Here is a 7,792-nt window from a genome sequence, read left to right as displayed (position 1 = left end):
GATGAGGTCATCGCTAAGAACGCTCGTCACGTGTGCGGCGCTCTGATTGGCTGCTGTGTGAGCAGTGGGCGTTTACGGAGGAAATGAGCGGAGGATGACGGACTGATTGAAACAGTTGTGTTTGCACGTATTCACAAACTCATTAAAGAGACAGGCTGTATTATATTGTATGGAAATCAGCACTACAAACAAATATTGTAATTCCGCTAAATTATATATATATATATATATATATATATATATATATATATATATATATATATATATATATATATATATATATATATATATATTTTTTTTATAAAACACATGGGTGTCTAAATATGGATTTATTAATAGACATGTGTCCATTTTGACACGTAGGACTTTGTTCTGAAAGAAAATACTTAATTGTCTGCTAGCTCTCGCTATTTCTCCGCTCTGTTCTCTTTTGAAAGTCCTTTTTCGGCTTCATTTCTGTAGATACAGTTATTATTAGTAGGGCTAATGTATATGACGTATTCTCAATTCTAATGTATATGACGTGTTCTAAATTCTAATGTATATGACGTGTTCTCAGTTTGCACTGGTTGAACTTCAGGACCAACCACTTTCGTTTTTGTTAAATAAATAAACGTATTCATGTATTGATTAATTAATAAACCTGGGTTAAGGTTGCATTCACTGGTTCAAAAAATTAATTGTGAATAAGAAATGAATGAGTACAACTATAAGATTAACAATGCATTCTTTGTATTTATGGACAAGGGGAAGTTTGGTTCAAAATAATAATAATAAAATAAAAAGTTATTCATTGAGGTGGGTTGGGCATCTGGTGGTAAGGATGCCCCCTGGGTGCCTCCCTAGGGAGGTGTTTCAGGCATGTCCAGCTGGGAGGAGGCCAGAAACTGGCCTGGGAATGCCTCGGGGTCCCCCAGTCAGAGCTGGTTAAAGTGGCTTGGGATAGGGAAGTTTGGGTCCCCCTGCTGGAGCTGCTGCCCCCGCGACCCGACTTCAGATAAGCAGTTGAAGATGGATGGATGGATGGATGGATGGATGGATGGATGGATGGAAAGTTGTTAATTATTGAGCCAATATGAATAAAGGATAATAGCCTATCATGTCTGACTTACAACAAACTAATACAAACAGACGGAAAGACTGCTGATTATGAGTAATAGATTGCATGTCATCACAGGAACATATACTGAACCAGTAATTGAAACATAAATAAAATCTACAGTGTTTTAAAAAGGTATTTGACCCATCCTGATTTCTTCTGTTTTTGTATATATCTCATACTAAATTGTTTCAAAAATTCAAACAGCATAAATCAAAGGCAATCTGAATAAACTCAAAATACAGTTTTTAAATGATAATGTTATATATTGAAGAAAAATTTGTATCCAATACTAACTAGGCCTGTTTGAAAAAGTATTTGCCCCCTTAGTTACTAAATCCCCAAATCTATGAAACTGCATTCATAATGGAGTTCAGATGGACTAGACACACCCAGGCCTGATTACTGCTTGCCCTGTTCAACCAAATCAACACCTAGATAGAAACATTTTCAGAATCTGTGAAAAGTAAATGGTGAGTCACATGGGATGTAAACAACATGCTGTCGAGTAAACGATGACAGAATTTCATTTTTGGGTGAACTATCCCTTTAAGAGAGTTCTAAGCCAAGGTGAGCTCCCTACCTAGACTGCATTTTTGGGCAATGTTAATTTAGGTTTAAAAAAAACAAAAACTTTTTAAATGCACCGATGATACCCAACATACTGTCTAGGTAGGCAGTTCACTAGGTTTTGAAATGGAGCTTATATGCTCTATATTTTGTAGTTGGTGTGTTGATCTGAAGAGATGTACAGTAACTGATGTCTTTCTGTAGGTTATTGAAGCTCTGGGCAATAATGTCTCAAAAGACTGTATCTTTTGGGAAACATAGAGGAGGTGATTTAATATGGTGGTGCAAGGTAAGACAAGTTTGGACATGTGTCTGAATTATTTGTTTGTGTGATTCATTTAGTCAAGAATGTTTTGAGTTGATAGTGTGACCCAATGTTGTGGCCATTATGTACCAATTTAAAGTGCTGTAAGCAACCTTGTTTTTCATTCCACTAATAAAATGTTCCTAAAACATGACAGATATCACTGAATTAGGTGTCCTGAAAAATCCAACCTGTCAAAAAGTGTTAGGGGAGTGGCACACATAATTTTTTGCAAGTTTGGGTTATTGGGTTGCTGAAATTGGGTTGGCTGAGATGACTTTGGATGGTGGGGATTTTGGTTGATTGGTTAATTTTGTGGGTGGTCCAATTCATTAACTGTAGGCCGGATTGGTAATCTGGCATACCGGACAGTTTCACGGTGGGCCGATGCTCTTTGGGGCTGATCAGGTGTGGACTGGCCATCGGGAGAACCGAGACTACGCTGAAATGAGCCGGCGTGTTATGCAGAATGGGCCACGAAATGCCACCGGGATATGCCGAAGGGGGCAGCTATATGCAGAAAAGGACAGTCTCGGAGTCCTGCCTTCTCTTCCTTTGTTCACGTAGTGCGTTATGTAGTCAATACGACTCATGCGTTTATAGTATATTCTATAGTAATAGTAAGTCTTCTGAAATCGTACAGTAATGTGAGATTGTGTGAGTCCCACATTTCACTGATTTCTTGACATCCATTTTAGCTCTCCTTTATGCATTCATTAGAGAATTAGAAACATTGGATTTGTAAACAAATCACTCTTGAGTTGGATCTTTACAATTAATCAATTGATCCAGTTCACAAAACTGATGATTTTCAAAATTATTCATTCTCAAATCGGACTGATCCAGTTCTCGATTTCAACTCTTGAATTTGAGCCGACCGCAAAGATTATCAATGAATAACAGCTTAAACCACTACTGGCTTCAGAAGACTTAAAATATATAGCGCACAAGGTGTATGCATTTGCAATGAGTCCAAATAGCGATTGATGCTATTTACACTAAGTGTATATGGCAACAAAAAGCATCTTTACACTCTGTGCAAATTGTGGCAGATGATATTTGTATCCCTTTTAAAATACTTGCATACAGTATAAGGGAATGACTGCAACATGTTTATTGTGTGTATTTAGAGTTCCACAGACTCTTAACCCCACATACACCAATCCCTACCTCCAAACCTAACCTGACCATACAATAATTAACCATGGTTTTCATACAGTATCACAATGGTATTTTGAAATAAAATCAGTAACCACAAAATTAAACACTGTTACACAAGGAACACTATATTACTGTTGTAACACCATGGTTAATTGCATTAAAACTATGACTTCTACCACAAAAACAGGGTTACTTCAACATTATATATTAGTATAATGGTAGTATAATATTTTTTTAAATTATAAAATATGCTAGAGTAAAACTATGGATACAATTTCTCCCCACTCCCCAACAGTCACTGTGACCAATTCACTGCGAGGAAATCAACCTTTTATATAATTTATATTATTAAAGGAAAACGGGATGGGAAAAGTGGTTTTGATCCTGGGTCGTCTGTTTGAAAAGAAGCACAGCAACACTGTCATTACACCCCACACCACTGTAGCAACAGTAGTGGTGTAGTATGTCTTTAATTTCTATGGTTTCACCAGACTACTGGAATGCAAATAGCCATGCTGTTTAATCCTAATGCAAATAGTCACTCTGTTCTTATTTACATTCATTATATGGAAAAAAAGTGGCCAGTATATTGTTCAGAAATTTACCTTTTGTGTTCTGCAGAAGCAAGAACGTTAAATGGGTTTGGACCGGCTTAAGGGTGTGTAAATAATGACAGAATTTTTCATTTTTTGGGTGACGAATCCCTTTAAAAGAGGCTTCACCTTCAATGTCACCTCTACTGTCCTCTTTTTACTACAAAACATCAAGCATTAATCTCACCAAAATCTATCCTAGAATAGAACATTTCACCACAATGAGCACTACAACAACTCATATTACATACGCCATGCCCCCCGCTCCTGATTTAGTAGCAATTACAACAGCGGCACAGAACAACACCACAGCAGCAGTGAATGTACCGGTGATATATGGGAATTTCACAACAGTACTGACCAACAGTCCTACCACATCACTCACACCCATGCCAACGAACCCTGTCAGATCTTCAGCATCAGGTCTACAAACATCAACCCTAACCTTAATCTGAAATGCACACTATTGTCCATTTGATCTCCAGTTCCAGGCCTATAGGTGCTGAGTGCAGCCCAGGTAATATATCAGTTGTAGTAAGGAAAGACTTCCTGCAGTTTATTAACATCCCAGAGACTTCCCTGTTCTTTGGGCTACCTGTATGTGGGCCCAGGGGAGGAAATTCAACCCATGTGCAGCTCACTGCAGACTGAAATAAGTGTGGTACTACGCTAAACGTGTTAGAAATTGTACAAAAAGTACCCTAAAAAAAATCAAATTCTCAATGAGTATTTTATCTTTTTTTCCTGGTCCATAGTATGATAATGTCTTTGCCTTTCAGAACAGTACCCATAATACAGCTAATGTGACCTTATATAGCAACATAAGAAGTTCAGTGTGAAGCATTTTTTATGGCTTCCGTGCATCTGGCAGTTACCATCATCTGCACTGCACCTACCCCAGCTGAATCAACATCTCCACGGGATACTCCCCCACAGGGTACAGTGCTTCCATAGCAACTGTTTCCATGGAGCTCGTTTCTCTCTCTCTTCTATCAATTGTTTTTGTTTTTCAATTTTAAAGTACTTTGGCAGTATTATATGTAAACACAATCATGCTAATAAAGCACACTCTGCCAGATTATACTTTATTTATTGCCCGATAACATTCCAATTTGCATTGGCTTTTGCTTTCATTTCCCCAATGGTCCAAATATGAAATTTGGCTTCTTTTATGATTTGGTTTATTGTGATTTGTTTTAGTTCAGCAGTGAGTTTCAGTGCCAGCTGACAAAGGGGGCTGGTTTTAGGCTTCAGCTCTTGGGTTTTAAGGGCTTCATGTTGCAGTGTGTTAGGGGAACTTGAATTTAGGTTTGTCCAGAATTTGAGGGATCGTTTTTCAATATGTATAATTAAGGGGTATCAATTCTGCATGCATGGATTCTATGGGGTGTTTGCCCATCCAGAGTAATCTGCCAGACACAGTGGACCCCAAACCTCACATCCGTAAAGAACAATAGGCATTATAATACTATCAAAGATTTTACACCAGATTGTTACAGGAATGTCTATTTGGGTCAATTTTAATAATTTGGGTAATAGCATAGAATGCTCTTCTAGCTTTCACTTTTAGTGCATTCACAGCCAGCCCAAAACCCCCTGAAGCACTGATTTTTAGACCGAGGTAGTCGTAGTGTAGGGTGTGTTCTATTGCAGTGTTCCAAAGAGTGAATGTGTATGTGGTGTCCTGTAATCTGGCTCTTTTCTGGAAGATCATAATTTTAGTTTTTTTTTTCAGATTGACAGTCAGGGCCCAGTTCTGACAGTAGTTCTCCAGCAGGTCCAGGTGCTGCTGTAGCCCTTGTGCAGTAGCTGACAGCAGCACCAGATCATCTGCATAGAGAAGAAATGTATCTTCAGAATTATTTAGAGTAAGACCGAGTGTTGCAGATTGTTCCAGTAGCACTGCTAACTCATTCATGTAAATGTTGAACAGAGTTGGACTCAAACTGCAGCCCTGTCTCACTCCACGCCCTTGAGTGAAGAATTTAACTCCACACCTGTTGTCCGAATAAATAGATTTGATTGTATCGTACATTTTACCTACAATTCCAGATTGTAGAATTTTTAGAATATAGACCATCGGCATCGTGCCAAATGGAATCAAATGCTTTTTTTTTTGTTTTTTATCAAGAAAACATGCATAAACTTTTGCTTTTTGATGAACATGCTGGTCATGTGGTCAGTGGTGTGGTGGTTTGGTAGGAATCCCATCTGACTCATACTCAAGGTATTGTGCTTGGTAAGGAAGGCCTGTAGCCGGACAGTCAGGATACAACATCAAGTCTTCCACAAATTGTTCACACAAATGCCTCTGTAGTTATTGGGGTCAAATATATCTCCACTGTCTCTATCTCTTGTATCAATGTTTATTTTCATAATCTTACATTTATCAAATGTAATCTGAAATTATTTTAGAGATCTTAAATGTATAAATAAATGAAATTGAGAATATGTTAAGACTTATTTTCATAGTTTTTTCAGAGTAATTGGCTAAATGTTCTTGTTTTATGCAGAAATCTAGCAATATTTGGTGAGGTTTATACTTTAAACAAGAAAACACACTTTGGAAATCTGGTAAAAACAATAAACTTATTTTAAGATACTATCTGAAAACATGTCTTATCTTAAATAATTAGTAAAAAAGTATTTAAATGTATTGAAAGTTATTTAAGTAATTACAAGTAAAGTTATCTTTTGTTTGGATATTTTGATTGGAAAAAGACAAAAATACAGATTCAGAATATATATATATATATATATATATATATATATATATATATATATATATATATATATATATATACAGGTTTGGGAGGGTTACGTTTGAAATGTGTTCAACTACAGATTCAGAATACATGCTGTAAAACATAATTTGTATAGGGCCATTCCAACCCTATCATAATAACTGTCCCCATTTAACTGCTCTATATTAAAAACCTGCCGTGTGATTACAGTGTTCACACTTTTCTCACTGCTCCTCAGATGTCCTTTGGCGAACATGTATAGGCCTACCACAGTTCTTCAGGACAGAAACAACAATGTGTCAATGCTGTCAGTGCAAATTTTTTCATTCGTGGATGAAAGCGTCATCTCCACTGTCAGATTCAGATCTGTGTCGAGATTCAGGATAACACATGCAGACCTCTGAGTTTCCATCCTATATTTCATAAAGTTGGTATGAACAAAATGTTTGCCTTTTAACTTCCTGGCTGATGTCTTGAGATGTTGCTTCAATACATCCACTTGATTTTCCTTCCTCATGATGCCATCTATTTTGTGAAGTGCACCAGTCCTTTCTGTGTAGCCGGTCGATTTAGACATTTGAGATTAATTTTATATATTTTTTATGTGCAAGGAGAAATGTTGTTTAAACTGTTAACTTCAGCAAAACTTGTGTTCAATTCATTATTTTCAATAGTTCCGATCGGGAGTTCCTACCAATTGTTGTATGTGGGGCCTTAATTAGTGGGACACCGAAGGAAATTATATCGCGTCTCCCTTAAACGTTCGCGCGCATATGCATAGTGTATGCGGACGGAGAAGCAGGGGAATGAGAGAGTAGGCCTTCCGATGTGTGTATGCTAATATTGCCTCACTACTCTGTTAAAAGTGAATAAATTGCACGTGTCCATCATCCCATTCATCGTATGGTCCTGTTTCTGTGGTGTCCGGAGGTTACCATTTGAAGTCTGCTACATCTGCAGCAAAGCACACACAACATGATGCTGCCACCCCCATGCTTCACGGTTAGGATGGTGTTCTTCGGCTTGCAAGCCTCACCCTTTTTCCTCCAGACAACACAGTGGCCATTATGGCCTAACAGTTCAATTCTGTGTCGCCATGTGCATTTGCAAACTGTAGTCTGGCTTTTTTTTATTGCAGTTTTGGAGCAGTGGCTTCTGCTGAGCAGCAGGATATGTCGATATAGGAGTTGTTTTTACTGTGGATATAGATACTTGTCTACCTGTTTCCTCCAGCATCTTCACAAGGTCCTTTGCTGTTGTTCTGGGATTGATGTGCTCTTTCCTCACTAAACTACTTTCATCTTTAGAAGGCTTGACATCA

Source organism: Xyrauchen texanus, chromosome 43 (assembly GCF_025860055.1).
Source record: "Xyrauchen texanus isolate HMW12.3.18 chromosome 43, RBS_HiC_50CHRs, whole genome shotgun sequence".
Classification (NCBI taxonomy): domain Eukaryota; kingdom Metazoa; phylum Chordata; class Actinopteri; order Cypriniformes; family Catostomidae; genus Xyrauchen; species Xyrauchen texanus.
Note: the sequence above shows the minus strand (reverse complement) of the source record.